Source organism: Schistocerca americana, unplaced genomic scaffold, assembly GCF_021461395.2.
Source record: "Schistocerca americana isolate TAMUIC-IGC-003095 unplaced genomic scaffold, iqSchAmer2.1 HiC_scaffold_45, whole genome shotgun sequence".
In the NCBI taxonomy this organism is placed as follows: Eukaryota; Metazoa; Arthropoda; class Insecta; order Orthoptera; family Acrididae; genus Schistocerca; species Schistocerca americana.
Window position 1 is genome coordinate 1,205,952 of NW_025726181.1, and position 17,948 is coordinate 1,223,899.

Sequence of the window (17,948 nt, forward strand, 5' to 3'; positions counted from 1 at the left end):
ATACTAATCTATCCTGTGCAAGCCTCATCACCTCCACCTCTACATATCTATTACAACACCCACCCATTTAAACCTGCTAGTTGTCGTGAAGTCTTGATCTATTTCTACAGTTTTTATACCCCTTCCCTTCCAACACACACACACACACACACACACACACACACACACACACACACACACACACACACACACAAGCCACCAAGGAAGAGCCTACAGCTTTGATTCCACCTCCCCCCAGTCATACCCTCATACCTCCCTAACTATGCTTTGTTCATTACTCCATCTTCCACAATCACTACGAATTCCTCCATCCTCCATGAGATATATACATCTTAAGCACCAATCCTGTAAGACTGTTGTCAACCTTTCTGCCACAACTCTTAGCCCTGCAGAAGTCTTGGTACTTTCTAAAGGCCTCACCTTTAGCCCAAAACCTAAATTCAAGTGTGCTGGACTTGTAAAGGACCTTCTTTCCTTACCTAATCTCTGCAGCTGAAATTTCTTCAATGTGCATTAGGGAGGTATGAGGGTATGACTGGAAGAGGGGGGCGGGGGGGGGGGGGGTTGAATCAAAGCTGTAGGCTCTTCCTTGGTGGCTAGTGTGTGTGTGTTGGAAGGGAAGGGGTATAAAAACTGTGGAAATAGATCAAGACTATGCTCCAGACTGAACGCTGAAAGGCATAATCAGTCTTAAATGATGATGATGATGCATCCCACTAATAACAGCCAACAAAAACCTCACATAGAACCTTCCTTAAAACAGTTCCAGCCTCCCTCCCACCCTGAACCTCCCCTTCCAGCCAGTCATCTCTTGGTTATCTTTCAGGAATTCGTCACTTCTAACCCGGCCTTACTTTCCTTTCCTAAATCCTACCTAATGAGACCAACATCACTCCTATCTAACACACAGCTACCCATATCCTGAAAATCAATCTGTGCCTTATCATCTTTCCCACAGATAAAAGCTTCATCACAGTGTTCATGAATCATAGTGACTTTGTGGCTGAGAGTCTTCACCAACTTTATAACACCTCTGCATACAAACCATACAACCATGATCGCATCCTAGAATTCCAACAAGACTCCAGCAGCTCTCCAAGACCTTAAGTCCATCCCATAACCTGACTCCTGGATCAATCTCCCTCCTCACACCACTCCTTACTTTTTACCTATTCGCCAAACTACACAAACCCAACTACACAGGTCTCTCCACTTGTCCAACTGTGGCTGGGTACAATCCTCCCACTGAACATCACATACAACCATTGTCTGTAACCTCCCATCCTACAGTGAAGACAATGTTCACTTCCTTCACCGCCTTTCTGCATTTCCTGTTTTGCTACCACATGACTCCTTCGTGGTTACTATGGATGCAACATCATTTTACAACATCCCCCATGCCCGTGGCCTCACTTTGCAAACATCCTCCTGATACCAAACCCACCACCTCTTTCCTAATCCCCTTACCCAATCACATCCTGACCCACAATTATTTCACTTTTGAAGACCAAGTCACAGGGTGAAATGCCTAAAGCTCGCACCACAAGTATGAAGTGCTATTGATTTGCGGCTTTGACTGAATGGATTCGTAGTCAGGGATTCATTATTGTTACCCAATCAACAGATTGTAAATATCCTTTCTTGTGCAGATGTACACTTTTTAAATGAAACTGTGCTTACTGACATTAACAAACTAAAAATATGGTAAATCAGAATGTCAGTGGGGTTTGTTGCAGGATTCTAGTACAAGTTGTCAATGAGATACAGTATTTTTAAAAGTTTCCACACCAATTCTAGTTTGTGCCACTCAATCTGGGTAGTTGCTAGGTATGATGTTGTTTGCTTACAGTGTGTTTGTGTGTGTGAGTGGGTAGTTGCTAGGTATGATGTTGTTTGCTTACAGTGTGTTTGTGTGTGTGGGTAGTTGCTAGGTAAGATGTTGTTTGCTTACAGTGTGTTTGTGTGTGTGTTCCTCAAGTGCATTGTGACTTGCAAGTCAGTAAGTGTGTGACAGTCCAATCAGTAGGTCGTGAGTGGACGATGGGATTTACCAACGCAGAAAAAGGTGACATGCTCATGGTGTATGGAGAGTGTACGAAGAATGCAGTTCATTCTTGTACAGTATATGCGGCAATAAATCCCAATAAATGTCAAGCATCTCGGCAGTCATTTATCAACCTCTTCAACCAGTTATGTGGAAGTCATAGCCTAACTCTTAGCAACATAACAGATGAAACAAGTAGTTGATCCACATGTTACCTCTTGCACAATCGCATGTGGAAATGGCATTAATCGGGCAAGTGTCCTATGCATTCTCCATTGATATAAATTTATCCCTTTCTATAAAGAGCTGCATGGAATTGATCAAGAGAATTGTGTTAACGTCCATACAAGGGCGTTAAGACAGGATACTCCAGATGTATCATGTATGTTGTTTAGTGGTGAAGGAAATTTTAACAATCGTGGCCTGGTAAAGTGCTGAAATAAGCACAATTGGTCTGTTAAAAATTCTCTTTGGCTGTGGCAGGTGGAATGTCAGCATCCTTGGAGTGTAAACGTGTGGTGTGGGGCAGTGAACCATCAGCTCATAGGCCCGTTTTTCTTAGAAAGAACACTGGATGTGCACAAGTATCACAGCCTCCTAACAAATCATCTTCCACGGATGCTAGAAGAGATTCCTCTACAGACTAGGAGCAACTTGTGGTACCAATACGATGGCTGTACAACTCACAGTGCACAAAGTACAACATGGCTTCACAAACTGTTTACAAATCATTAGATTGGATGCAGAGGACCTGTATCTCGGTTGACCCATTCGCCAAATTTCATGCCTGCAGACTTTTTTTCTATGGGGAAAGCTGAAAGACTGTCTACAAGGGCATACCAACGTCATCTGATGATATGCAATGATGTATTACTGCAGCCTGTCGGATTGCTCCTGCTGAAATACTGGTATGTGTGCAGCAGTCTTTCCATACCAGAATGGGAGCATATACTGGTGCTGCCAGTGCTCATTTTGAACACAGCCTGTGATGGTCAATTGTCTCATTACTGGTCACAATCCACGTAACTAGTGCATGGACTTGGACTGTTCTTTGGTGTGTGCTACCGCAGTACATTGTTGTACCACATATTATGGTTTTTCCCCATTCAATGCTCATGTGGAGTGTGGGAAGAATGATTCTTCAAATGGTTCTGTGCATGCTGTAATTAATCTTGCCTTCATGGTCCCTATAGGAGTGGTAATTATGTGGTTATTGTATAATCCCTAAATACCTCGCTTAATACAGGTTCCTGAAATATCATAAGTTGGGTTTTGTCATATATTTGGCGTCTATCTTCACTTGTCTGGCATTTCCAATTTTTAGTAGCTTCTTGATGCTCTCCCATGCATCAAATAAATCTGTGATCAATCATGCTACACTAATTTTTATACATTCAATGTCTGCCATTAGCCTTATTTGTTATGGGTCATACTTAAGCAATATTCTAGAATGGGCCACACAAGTATTTTGTAAGCAATGTCCTCTATAGACTGATTGCATTTTCCAGTATCTTACCAACGAATTGAAGTCTGCATTCTGCTTTGCCTACAAGTGAGTCTATGTCACCATTTCATTTCATCCAGATATTTGTGTGAGTTGACCAATTAAAACTGTGATTAGTTGATAATGTAGTCATACAATACTGTCCTTTATTTGTTTTGTGATGTGCTCCAATTTACATCTCTGAAAACTTAAACTCAGTTGCCTATCTTTGGACCAATTTGAAATGTTATGATCTGACTCAAATTTGAGCAGATTTTTTTCAGGCAATAATTCATTATAGACAACTCTATCATCCAGGAAAAGTATGAGGTTCCTTATAATATCGTCTTCCAGAACATTAAGGTACAATATTAATGTAATGGTATAAATTACTATAACTGTATAAATAAGTTTATAAGTGTGTCAAATACATTGAACTATTTGTTACAACAAAACATTGTACCAGTATACTCAGCAAGATGTTAAATCAGCAGATAGCTACATTTTATGTTCAACATTTTGTGTACAGCATATATGCTGGAAAGGATTTATACCCAAATTAAATAAATCTGAAGAAATGGTAGTGTGTGTCTGGAAAAAAAATCCGTAAAAACTCATATAGTCCAATTTGCTATTATGTCACTGTCACTGAAATATAATACAAAGTAACTGAATTCGATGAACATTCTCAGAGTGCAATATGCCTCAGAGTGAAATGCACAGTAATGTCAACATTATTTTTCAAGGCTATGTTTGTGAAAATGGATGAAAGCAAACCACACATTTTGTTCTCAATCTGCGGAAGCATTATGCACTCTGAAACACTGTACTGCTGTTATACATAAAAGCTGTCTCATTGCCAACATCTTTCCCCTGCTGGCTGTTCTACACTTCTCATCACTGATTCAACACGTTGTAAGATATTTTATACTGTATGACACCAAAGTCCAATCTGGTTAGGATAGCATAAAAATAATATATGAATTTCAGTATTGAAAGTGGAACAGCAGAACAGCTCTCATCACACTGGATATCAAATTGAGGTTGGATTACAGCCATGGGTACATCATTTCATGCTACTCAACTGTATGTCATATGTCAGAGTCATCAACTGTAGTGGCTGGCAACTGGTGGCATACCCATCTCTTGGCATCCTGTGAACAGACGTTCTCCACAGGTGACAGATTTGAAGAAAATGCTGGATACGGCAACAGTGGAACACTCTCTGTATCGAGGTAGCTCAGTACAGCTCAGGTGATGTGTAGTCTTGCATTATCTTGTTAAAAGATAACATCACGGAGCCCTTGAAAATAGGGCACAGCGATAGGCCTTAACAAAACACAAATGCAATGTCTGCTGTCCAAATTACTGGCTATGTGAACCAGAGGTTGTGACATGTATCTAGTTGCACCCCATACCATCACACCACATGCTGGACCCACATCAGAATGACAGGTACAATCTGGCCAGGTCTGTTGGCATCAGAGCCTCCACACACAAGTACATCAATTGTGACGATGTTGCAGAACCGAGACTTATCTGACATGATGACACAGTGCCATTCCTGTGTCTGGCATTGTTGTCAGTTTCACCGCTGTCAGTTCACCTCTCTCTAGAGCTGCATTAAGGGCTTGACAGTCTGTGCTGCTCCAGATGCCATCACATTGTCTGTGTGGATACTTGTCTCACTGTATACAAGCCCACTTCCTGACTAAATGTACACAACTTCACTGCAGGATCACATACACATGAGCGAACACTTGTCTGCCCTCTCAGGTGCTAGTTGGGTGGCACTACTGAGGCCCTGCAAGGCATTTAGCATGGCCCTCCTGATCCTACCAATTCTATGTTCGCAAAAAACGAGATTCTGAGCAATGCAAGCAGCAATATAGTGAAACAATAAACAAGAGTCTCAGCAGACCATGAGCCTGCCACTGCCAAATCTGGAATGCTGATAAACATTTCTCCTTCTTCCATTATGCTTAACATGGTCTTCGTGTAAACAAACAACACTGAAATAGAATTTCTGAATGAGAAACCTGCTCCATAAGCTTTTCTTGCATACAGAATATGCATGGGAGTGCTGAAAAGTAATGCCTCTGAATTTTTTATTCTGTTCTCAATATTGGTCGAGGTATGACATATCACGCATATTACTTGGTCAACTTTCCCACTTCACTGACTCGTGGCACACCCCCCTCCCGCAAACAGATGGAGTCGCAATAGGCAGCCCACTCTGACCAGAGATTGTGAATATGTTTACGGTGCACTTCAAGGAAGAGGCCCTGATGTCATCCAAATTGAAATCCATCATCTTCTTCTTCTTCTGTTATGTGGATAACACACTTGTCATCTGGCCTCATGGAAGAGACAAACTTCTTGACTTCTTTGTACATCTGAACTCCACATGCCATAAAATCAAATTCACTATGGAGACCAAAGAAGAAGGAAGACTACCATTCCTGGACATCATAGTCAGGAGAATAATGGACAGCACCCTGAAAAACAAGCAACTAGAGGAAAAGTTCTCTTGCCATTTGTAAAAACAGTCGCAGATCATGATCTCCGAGTGCTATGAAGAGAAGGTATTGACGCAGTGCTTAAACCAAACTGAAGACCACAACAGCAGCCATACTCAAGTAAATTGCTATGCAGTAGTTTCAGTGAAGTTGACAATGATGTGGCTGCTTTCATGGTGGCCCATCCATATTGTGGGGTAGGGAATGCCAGTGACAGGGCTGGAATTGTAGGTGACAGATGGATTTTTGGCAAAGCCTTGTATCAATACCTCCTTAATTATTGAGCTGAAAAACTGTAAAAAACATTCATACAGTAAAATCGCACAAAAAAATTTCCTATTTCTGCAGGTATTGTGCCTTCTGTTTCTTTTTCATTACAAAAACATATTGATTCATGTTTATAAAGTCACAACTATGTCACTGTGATTTGAGTAACACACATTCTGGAACATGTTCCAGGAATGTCATGATACAGATAGCTTTAAATACTCACTCTAGCTCATCTTTCAAGACTTGCATGCCAACAACAACACCATCTATCCAATCTGTTTTTATTTCACTTTCATGTAAAGATTTCTCCACAAAGGATATCATCCGCCATGTAGGCAGTGCAAGAGGAAATTCCACACTAACATTTGGGTAATCAAGTGGATTCTGTGTCTTGTCAGAACCAAGTACAATCAACCCAATTTCATCTTTACCACTGGTAAATATCTGGAAACATATTAAATGGTAAAAATAAGTTTTGTTTATAACAAGTTGTGTACCAATAAAAACATCACACACAGATAATCTTTATAAAATTATTTAATTGGATAGATAAAAAATCTACTCACCAAGCAGTGGCAGAACACACACATAAAAAACTGTTGTGATAGGCATGCGTTTGGAGCCAGTGACTCCGTCTTCAGGCTGAAGGGTTGCAGGGAAAGCAAGAAGGGTGAAGGAAAAGGACTGGAGAGGTCTAAGAAAAGGGGTAGATTTTGAGAAAGTTTCCCAGAACCGTGGGTCATGGGTGACTTACCGTACAGGATGAGAAGGAAAGACTAATTGTTGGGGACTGCATCGGGCAAGATTCGGAAACCTGAGAGCTTAAAGGTGGAAGACAGGGTAATATGCAAGACAGAGATTACTACTAATACTGTACATGAGTTAATAAGAGTGAGAAGCTAAGTGTATTGTATGCAACAGCTGTGGGAGGGGGCAGTGGAAATAGACGGGAAAGACAATGAAAGATGTAGAAAGCTAAAACGGAGTGAAGCAAAGAGTAATTACAGTGTAGAAAAGCTGATACAGCAGAAATTAACGTAAATTGAGGTGAGGTGGGTGGTGAGAACCAAGGACACGTTGTAGTACTAGTTCCCAGATGCGGAGTTCTGAGAAACTGGTATCTTGCGGAAGAATCCAGGTGGCATGTGTTGTGAAACAAGTGCCGAGGTCATGTATGCCATGTTGTAGAGCATCCTCTGCAACAGGATATTGCGAGTTTCCAGTATATACACTATGCCTATGCCCATTTATCCTAACGGATAATTTGGTGGTAGTCATGCAGATGTAGAAAGCTGAACAGTGTTTACATAATAGCTGGTATATGACATGTGTCATTTCTATTTTTCACCTGATCCGCAGTTCTGGGTGACTTTTCCAAAATCTACACCTTTTCCTGGAACTCTCCAGGCCTTTTCCTTTACCCTTCTTCCTTCCCGTTCAACGCTTCTGCCTGGAGGAGCCACTGGCTCCGAAAGCTTGCCAATCACAACAGTCTTTTATGTGTATATTCTGCTGCCACTTGGTGAGTAGATTTTTTATCTATTCAATCAAATAATTTTATCAATAATTTATTGTTTTTGTTTTTATAGTTACTCTTTATAACCTACTTAAAATACATCATGTACCCTCCTCTCCACAATTCTTTGAACACATAGTTTTGCCTTTTGTAAAAAATCACTGCGTTTCTGTATAACATACTTGGAGTCAAAGTGTCCAACATCTATTACAATTATAAACAGAAGAAGGAAAGTCATTGTATTTATTGGCAGTATTACACAATCAAATATTTTGAAAGAGTTCCAGTGGTATAAATTTACAAAATCTTACAAATAAATATATACATTTATTCTTTAAATCAATTCTTAGCAATAACATAATAGTATAAATTGCAGAATCAATATAGCCAATTTTAATGTAATGACTGCAATACAAATACAATATAACAGCGGTAAGTTATAACAAATGAGAGAGAGAGAGAGAGAGAGAGAGAGAGAGAGGCATTAGACAATGATTCATTACGGTGTGAAATTTATTAGAATTTAAATGAAGCCATAGTGAATTATTACATTCCAAAAATAATAATTATTGTGTTTTTTCACCCCAAAATAATACATTCATTAGGCAATGTATACTTTTAATTTCAGAAATTTTTACAACAGCTCTGAACTTCACTGTTTCGATGAATTTATTACTTGTGTCAATGAATGAGGGTTGATAACACTGCTTTAGTCATTCAATTGTTCATCATGTGATATTCGAAATGTTCTTAATAACTTCTTATGTAAAGTTCTATCATCAAAAACATAATCTACGTAAGTTTTAAAAGTCGCGAATCTTTAAACTACAACTTGAAAATGATTATATCAGTATTTTGTATACATTCTAGCATTGCTAGATTTACTTTTAAATTTTAAAGTATATGAGCAGATTGAGAGACTTTCCATCCAGAAAATTTGCTGTTGGCTAGACCTCACTACAAAGAAAAATGGTCTTTCCGGAGTCAAATGCTAAAAAATTCATAAATACCAGCATTGTAAGTGATACAAACAGGTATTAAGCAACGGGCATAAATATCGTTCTGCTTGATGAGAAAAAATGTAGGTAGATGAAAGAGTAAATTGGGTGCAAGGATTGAACATAAACTCACCCAAATTGCAAAGGTTAACCAAAACAAAACAAAAAAAAAGAAAAAAACAACGAGAGGGTCACTGCTCAAGAATTGAGAACTGCCCCCCCCCCCTCCCCCCTTTCTTTTACAGGCTTGCTTTCACTTTTCAGTTTTCAGATGAGACCATGTCCCCCATATGTGAAGAAAATAGCCAATATGTAAAGAGAATTACAGTTAAAGAGTTTTCTAGAATGAGATTTTCACTCTGCAGCATAGTGTGCACTGATATGAAACTTCCTGGCAGACTAAAACTGTGTGCTGGACCAAGACTCAAACTTGGTGATCGTAACCCCAGACCTGTGTTGCCGTTTTCGGAGGTAGATCTCGTATCTGGAAAGAGGAGATGACAGTTAGGGTACTATGGGCGAGCAGCTGCCATCAATTTTTGATGGTGCAGAACCCACAATAGTGGAACTGCTGCCTAGTCAAAGGGCACCTGTTACCAGTCTTACCCCACAATAGTGTATCGAATCCAGTTGTAATGTCGAAGCTGATAAAAAGTCATATGAGAGATTCCTGTAATCTAGGTGTGACTGCACCAATGCTGCATACAGCCATATCAAAGTAGAGTGGACCACACCGCTGAGGCATAGAAGAGCATTCAGGTGCGACCTACATGTCTGCTTTAGTTGACAAAGACAGGGAAGCCATGTCAACTAGGCAGCAAAGACCGGTCCTAAAAAACACAATGACAGAAATGCATAACGTAGGTCATGGCAGCCACAAAATGGATGCTATGAGTGAAAGCCCAGGATTGTGCTTGGTGTATTGCTCCCTGCATTCTGCCTCCAGCAATAGCCATCGCGGACGAACAAAAACGATGGGGACACCATATGTCATGCAGCTGCTGCCAGATCATTGATAGCCACAAAAAGGGGAGCGACACTCAAAAAAGAACTTTGTGCAAGCCCCTTCTCCTGCAGGGGCGGATGCTACAGGAGGCACAAACCTGTACCCAAAAAGTGTGACATGGAAGAAAGTTCTGGATAAAAATCAGGAGTGGGATATGGAGGCCCCACTCCTTTAAGGTGGCAAGGACGTTATGGCACCATGTGGTATCATAAGATATACACGCAGATCAATGAAAACTGCAACAAGGAACTGATGCTGAGCAAAAGCTTTTCAGATAGCACACTTCAAGTGGACTAAATTATCTTCAGTAGAGCGCCCTTGGCGAAAAGCACCCTGGATCGAAGCCAAAAGATCCGGGGATTCAAGGTCACAATACAGCCTTCGACTAACCATATGTTCAAGTAACTTGCAGGACACTGAGTAAACAATCTGGACGACAGCTGTCCGTTTGAAGAGGCAATTTATCTGATTTCAAATTTGGAATAACGGCATTTTCTCGCTACTGGGAAGAGAATTCTGCATTGCACCAGGGATGGTTAAAGAAAGGCCAGGTACACTGATGGAAAAATTTGCAACACCAAAAAATAATTAATGTAGAGTAATGAAATTCCAGGAATATATTTGTTGAGACAATGTATGTAAAGTGATTAACGTTGCAGGATCAATGTGAGTGTGAGATAAGCCACTGCAAATGTAAATGTAAATGCCGGTACGCTGTTGTACACGTGTCATGTGTCAGTTTGTGGGATGGAGTTCCATGCCTGTTGCACTTGGTTGGCCAACATAAGGACAGTTAATGATGTTTGTGGATGGGTTGAAGCTGTCATCAGATGATGTCCAATATGTGCTCAATTGGAGGTAGAGCTGGTTATCGAGCAAGCCAAGGCAATATGTTGACACACTATAGCATGTTGGCTTACAACAGCAGTATGAGAGCAAGTGTTATCCTGTAGGAAAACACCTCCTGGAATGCTGTTTGTGAATGGCAGCACAACAGGTCAAATAACCAGACGGACATACAAATTTGCAGTCAGCGTTTGTGGGATTCATACAGACAGTTTTGTCAGTGGAAAAGCGAAAGCCATTGTCGATGCTCCAGGAGTAAAGACCATCAAGACATTGCTGAAGATGCCACTAAGTGAGACAGGTTCATAGAGAATTGCAATAGAAGGCAAAATCGTAAAAAAAAAGGGAGCCGGAGATGCCCAGTGGGAGACAGGCCATTATAGGGTTTATGGCGATAGCAAAGAGAATGACACTCAGAATGGAACCCTGAGACACACCATTTTCCTGGATAAAGGTGTCCGACAAGGCAGACCCTTCATGCACCTCGAAAACTCGGTCTTTTAAAAATATCTGAAGGAAACAGGGTAGGTGGCCACGGAAGCCCCACATGTGAAGAGTATGGAGGGTACTAGCTCTCTAGCAGGTGTCATAGGCGTTCTCCAAATCGAAAAACACGGCGACAATCTGGGATTTCTGCAGAAAACCATTCATGACATGAGTGGGCAAAATAATGAGACGGTCCACTGCAGAATGCCGTGTTGAAAGCCACACTGTGCATTCATCAAAAATTGTGAGACCCGAGCCACCATATCATCCGGGCATGGATCATATGTCCCGTCACCTTGCGAACACACTGGTAAGAGAGATGGAGTGGTAGCTAGAAGGAAGTGTGTGTGTGTGTGTGTGTGTGTGTGTGTGTGTGTGTGTGTGTGTGTGTGTGTGTGTTTGTGTGTGTGTGTGTGTCAGAGAGAGAGAGAGAGCTAATTTCGGCAAGACCTGGATTTCCATCAATAAACTGAGCTGAAGTCTGCTGTTGTGGTCTTCATCCAACTACTGCTTTGGTGCATCTCACCAGCCTATTCCAGCCTTTGTAAGTCTCTTCATCTCTGCATAGTATTTCAACCTAAATCCACTTAGAATGGTGAACCACCATTCAGAGAATAACTTTTTAACAACACAGTTTGACTTCTGTAAAGGCTTCTATACTGAGAATCCAACATAATATCTCACAAATTCAATTCCAGTAGAATTAAATAGTGGAAATTATCCCCTCTGTCATCTTGCCAAAGCCTTTGACTGTTTAGATTAAAAAATTCTGTGAGGGGGAGTTAAAATAGTATGGCATTAAAAGTCTTCCCCTTGCATGGATTGAGTTGTACTTTAACTACAGAAAATGGAAGGTCACATTAACAAATGATAAGACAGGAATAAGATTAAACTCAAAAAGGGAGAACATAAAATATGGTGTGGCACACAGTGTTTGCTGCCAAGTCCACAAAAATGATTTACTTGGGGCACTGAAGGGCTTTGGAAAAACTCTAATGTTTTGCAGTGTCACAAACTTATTGATGCAAGATCTAAACTCATCCATACCAGAAACATCCAGGAGAATAAAAGAACAGGCTTGTACTGATCCACAGGTACCAGCTTAATGCCTAAAAACTTGTATTGTGCAGTTCTAAAGAAATAAAAGTGACTTACAGATACGAATATCAAAAGTAGGGATAAATGGGCAATTAGGCTCCCGTGTTCTAAGTTCCTGGGTATGCAGATACCACTCACGTGTGAGACCAGCGTGTGAGTCAGTTAACCGAGAAGCTCAGTTCCACCCATTTTGTGCTTAGAAATCTCTTACTGTGTGAAACTGGACAAAGGATTGCTAACACAGTTTCACTCAGTTTACTCATATGGCATAATCTTCTGAGGTACTTCAGCTAAGCGGAAAAAAATATTTATTCTACATCTTGAAAAAGCTTCTTCAGGGACCCATGGATTCTCACACTTACATGCCTGTAGAAGTTATATTCCCTAATGGTATTTGTGATTAATAACAAGAGTTAGTTTAAGATGAACTCAGCAATTCAGAACTGCAATACTAGAAGCAAAAATAATTTCCATATATAAAAACCTAAAATCAGGGTTGCCACAAGTTTCTCCAAGTGAAATTCCCTGATATTCCTCTGATTCTACAGACACGTTTTAGAATTTTCCCCCGACAAATTTTGAGGTCTCAAGGGGAGGTAAAGACATAAGTCGTCAAAAGAATGTAAGGGCTTTGTATTACTCCCCCATTTTGTTTTAGGGCGCAAAAACAACTAGGGTCATATGTGTCCATGCCAAAACTGTGAAACACAAAGATAAAGAGAGGAGTTAAAAATGATTACATGTCAACGTTTAATGACAGAAGATAGGACAGCTACAAACAGGGACGTGGAGAAAGGTCTATGAAGTACACAATAGGGAAATGGAGGCCCAGAACTAAAAATTAAATGGCCTTCACCATATTGCTACAACTGATAAAAAGTAAAACACGGTTGACAGCCCACGCATTGTTCACTAAAACGGCCAATAACTCAGATGGCAAACCCAAACGGGAACGTAAACGGTAAAAAAAAGGGCATCCCCTCAGGAAACGGCAGACAGTTAAAAGTTGGGTGCAATGTGCACAAAGTAGTGGGGGAGCACCACTTAACAAATGGTGATGGCTAAAAAGGCAGTGCCCAACATGCAACCTCGTTAAAATGACCTCGCCGCAGGAGGACTGAGAGGAGGTTGTCCAAGCCACTGGGAGAGGCATAATAACCCAGAGCTTATTCCTATGAATGGAGGACCAGTGGCGATGCCAAAGTGACACCACCTCCTGACAGAAAGCAACAAGAGATCATCAGAGGGAATGCAAGAATTATTGGGCTGAAGTATGAGGAATGCAGCTTTGGCAGCAGTGTCAGCAACCTCTTGGACCGATATGACCTGGAACCCACATAAACATCACAGTGGCTCCATAAAAAGTGAGCAAGTGGAAACTTTCCTGGAACGGGTGCACTAAGGGATGGACATGTCGTAGGCTTTCTCCAAATTGAAAAACACAGCCAGTCTGGGATTTCCAAGAAAACCATTCATGACATGGGTAAACAAAGTGGGTGATAGCCAGAAGGAAGTTGTTTGTCCTTACCGTGCTTAGGTGTGGGTATGACAGTGGCTTCACGACAGTGGCTGGAAAACATGCCCTCTACCCAGGTCCGGTTGTACGTATTAAGCAAAAAGTGCTTGCCCACAAGAGAAAGGTGCTGCAACACTTGAAAGTTAACAGTGTCTGGTCCAGGGCGGAGGATTGAGATGAAGTGAGAGCGTGATCTAGCTTCCTCATAGTAAAGGCAGCACAGTAACACTCACGATTCTGAGAAGAGAAAGGTATTGCCCGAGTCTTCTCTGCTCATTTCCAATAGAGGTAGGCAGGACAATAGTGGGAGGAGCTCAAAATTTCTGCAAAATGGCGACCCAAGGTGTTGGAGATAGCAATAGGGTACACGATGATATTGTCTGCTGCTGCCAGGCCGAAAATTGGGGAATGGATCTCGCTCCCAGAGAACCGTCGGAGGTTGGCGCACATGATGGAAGAGGGGGGTGAAACTGTTAAAAGAACTAGTGAATGAAGTTCAGCTACCTTTTTGGTTATCCCAAAGAATGCGAATTGCATTGCAGCAGGCTTCAGTCCACCAAAGGACTGGGACACAGCATGGTAAAGAGGAAGTGTGAGGAATGGAATGTTCTGCGATGGTAAGGATAATGTTTGTAAGAAATTCCACCTGGTCATGACAACTGCGGAAATCGTGTTCGTTGAAGGTCGCCAGGGAGGAGTAAAGTCTCCAGTCAGCCTTAGTGAGCTGCCATTTTGATGTGCACGGAGGTGGGGTAGGAGTTAGCAAATGGATAGCACACAGGAAATGGTCGCTCAAGTAGGTGTCAGAAAGAACGGACTGTTCAAGATGATGTGTAGGACAGGCAGTGAAGAAGGAAAGGTCCAAATGGGAATAGGTGTGTGACGAGTCTGAAAGCAACATGGGTGCTTCTGTGCTAAAGAAGAAATGGTTAAGTTGATTAAGAATGACAGCGAAGACGGCACCTCTTGGATAGGTTCTGGAAGAGCCCCAAATGGGATGGTGTGCATTAAAGTCCCCAAGCAGCAGAAATCGGCGAGGAAGCTGTCCAATAAGCTGGAGGAAGTCGAACCTGGTGACATCGAATGACGGAGGGATGTAAATGGTAGAAAGGGAAAAGCTCAAGTGAGGAAGGAAAAGACAAACTGCAACAGTTTGATGACAGGTAGTCAGGGAGATGGATGGGTTGACTATGAATGTCAACCCATAAGAGCAGCATGACTCCCCCATGAGACAGAATGCCAACCTCGAGCGGAAGGTCAAAACAGACCAGGAAGAAATGCGAAAGCTCAAAGCAGTCGTGAGGATGAATTTTGTTTCCTGAAGGCAGAGTACAAGTAGAAGCTGCGATTCTAAAAGCAGTCATAAATCCTCTTTGTTGGATCAAAGACTGCAAAAGTTCCATTGGAGGACAGTCACGATGAGGACAATAGGAAGGGGTGTCACCTCGGCAGCTGCTCTGAATGGTGGTTCACCATTCTAAGTGCATTTAGGTTGAAATACTATGCAGAGATGAAGAGGCTTACAAAGGCTGGAATAGGCTGGTGAGATGCACCAAAGCAGTAGTTGGATGAAGACCACAACAGCAGACTTCAGCTCAGTTTATTGATGGAAATCCAGCTCTTGCCGAAATTAGCTCTCTCTCTCTCTCTCTCTCTCTCTCTCTCTCTCTCTCTCTCTGACACACACACACACACACACACACACACACACACACACACACACACACACACACTCTTCCTTCTAGCTACCACTCCATCTCTCTTACCAGTGTGTTCGCAAGGTGATGGGACATATGATTCATGTCCGGATGATATGGTGGCTCGAGTCTCACAATTTTTGATGAATGCACAGTGTGGCTTTCAACATGGCATTCTGCAGTGGACCGTCTCATTATTTTGCCCACCCATGTCATGAATGGTTTTCTGCAGAAATCCCAGATTTTCACCGTGCTTTTCGATTTGGAGAATGCCAATGACACCTGCTAGAGAGCTAGTACCCTCCATATTCTTCACATGTGGGGCTTCCGTGGCCACCTACACTGTTTCCTTCAGACATTTTTAAAAGACCGAGATTTCGAGGTGCATGAAGGGTCTGCCTTGTCGGACACCTTTATCCAGGAAAATGGTGTGTCTCAGGGTTCCATTCTGAGTGTCATTCTCTTTGCTATCACCATAAACCCTATAATGGCCTGTCTCCCACTGGGCATCTCTGGCTCCCTTTTTTTTGACGATTTTGCCTTCTATTGCAATTCTTTATGAACCTGTCTCACTTAGTGGCATCTTCAGCAATGTCTTGATTGTCTTTACTCCTGGAGCATTGACAATGGCTTTCGCTTTTCCACTGACAAAACTGTCGGTATGAATCCCACGAACGCTGACTGCAAATTTGTATGTCCGTCTGGTTATTTGATCTGTTGTGCTGCCATTCACAAACAGCATTCCAGGAGGTGTTTTCCTACAGGATAACACTTGCTCTCATACTGCTGTTGTAAGCCAACATGCTATAGTGTGTCAACATATTGCCTTGGCTTGCTCGATAACCAGCTCTACCTCCAATTGAGCACATATTGGACATCATCTGATGACAGCTTCAACCCATCCACAAACATCATTAACTGTCCTTATATTGGCCAACCAAGTGCAACAGGCATGGAACTCCATCCCAAAAACTGACACATGACACGTGTACAACAGCGTACCAGCATTTACATTTACATTTGCAGTGGCTTATCTCACACTCACATTGATCCTGCAACGTTAATCACTTTACATACGTTGTCTCAACAAATATATTCCTGGAATTTCATTACTCTACATTAATTATTTTTTGGTGTTGCAAATTTTTCCATCAGTGTACCTGGCCTTTCTTTAACCATCCCTGGTGCAATGCAGAATTCTCTTCCCAGTAGCGTGAAAATGCCGTTATTCCAATTTTGAAATCAGATAAATTGCCTCTTCAAACAGACAGCTGTCGTCCAAATTGTTTACTAAGTGTCCTGCAAGTTACTTGAACATATGGTTAGTCGAAGGCTGTATTGTGTCCTTGAATCCCCGGATCTTTTGGCTTCGATCCAGGGTGCTTTTCGCCAAGGGCGCACTACTGAAGATAATTTAGTCCACTTGAAGTGTGCTATCTGAACAGCTTTTGCTCAGCATCAGTTCCTTGTTGCAGTTTTCATTGATCTGCGTGTATATCTTATGATACCACACTCCTGATTTTTATCCAGAACTTTCATCCATTTCACACTTTTTGGGTACAGGTTTGTGCCTCCTGTAGCATCCCCCCCTGCAGGAGAAGATGCTTGCACAAGGTTCTGTTTAGAGTGTCGCTCTCCTTTTTGTGGCTATCAATGATCTGGCGGCAGCTGCATGACATATGGTGTCCCCATCGTTTTTGTTCGTCCGCAACGGCTATTGCTGGAGGCAGAATGCAGGGAGCAATACACCAAGCACAATCCTGGGCTTTCACTCATAGCATCCATTTTTTGGCTGCCATGACCTACGTTATGCAATTCTGTCATTGTGTTTTTTAGGACTGGTCTTTGATGCCTAGTTGACATGGCTTCCCCGTCTTTGTCAACTAAAGCAGACATGTAGGTCGCACCTGAATGCTCTTCTATGCCTCAGCGGTGTGGTCCACTTTACTTTGATATGGCTGTATGCAGCATTGGTGCAGTCACACCTAGGTTACAGGAATCTCTCATATGACTTTTTATCAGCTTCGACATTACAACTGGATTCGATACACTATTGTGGGGTAAGACTGGTAACAGGTGCCTTTGGACTAGGCAGCATTCCACTATTGTGGGTTCTGCACCATCAAAAATTGATGGCAGCTGCTCGCCCATAGTACCCTAACTGTCATCTCCTCTTTCCAGATACGAGATCTACCTCCGAAAACGGCAACACAGGTCTGGGGTTATGATCACCAAGTTTGAGTCTTGGTCCAGCACACAGTTTTAGTCTGCCAGGAAGTTTCATATCAGTGCACACTATGCTGCAGAGTGAAAATCTCATTCTAGAAAACTCTTTATCTGTAATTCTCTTTACATATTGGCAATTTTCTTCACATATGGGGGACATGGTCTCATCTGAAAACTGAAAAGTGAAAGCAAGCCTGTAAAAGAAAGGGGGTGGGGGGCAGTTCTCAATTCTTGAGCAGTGAC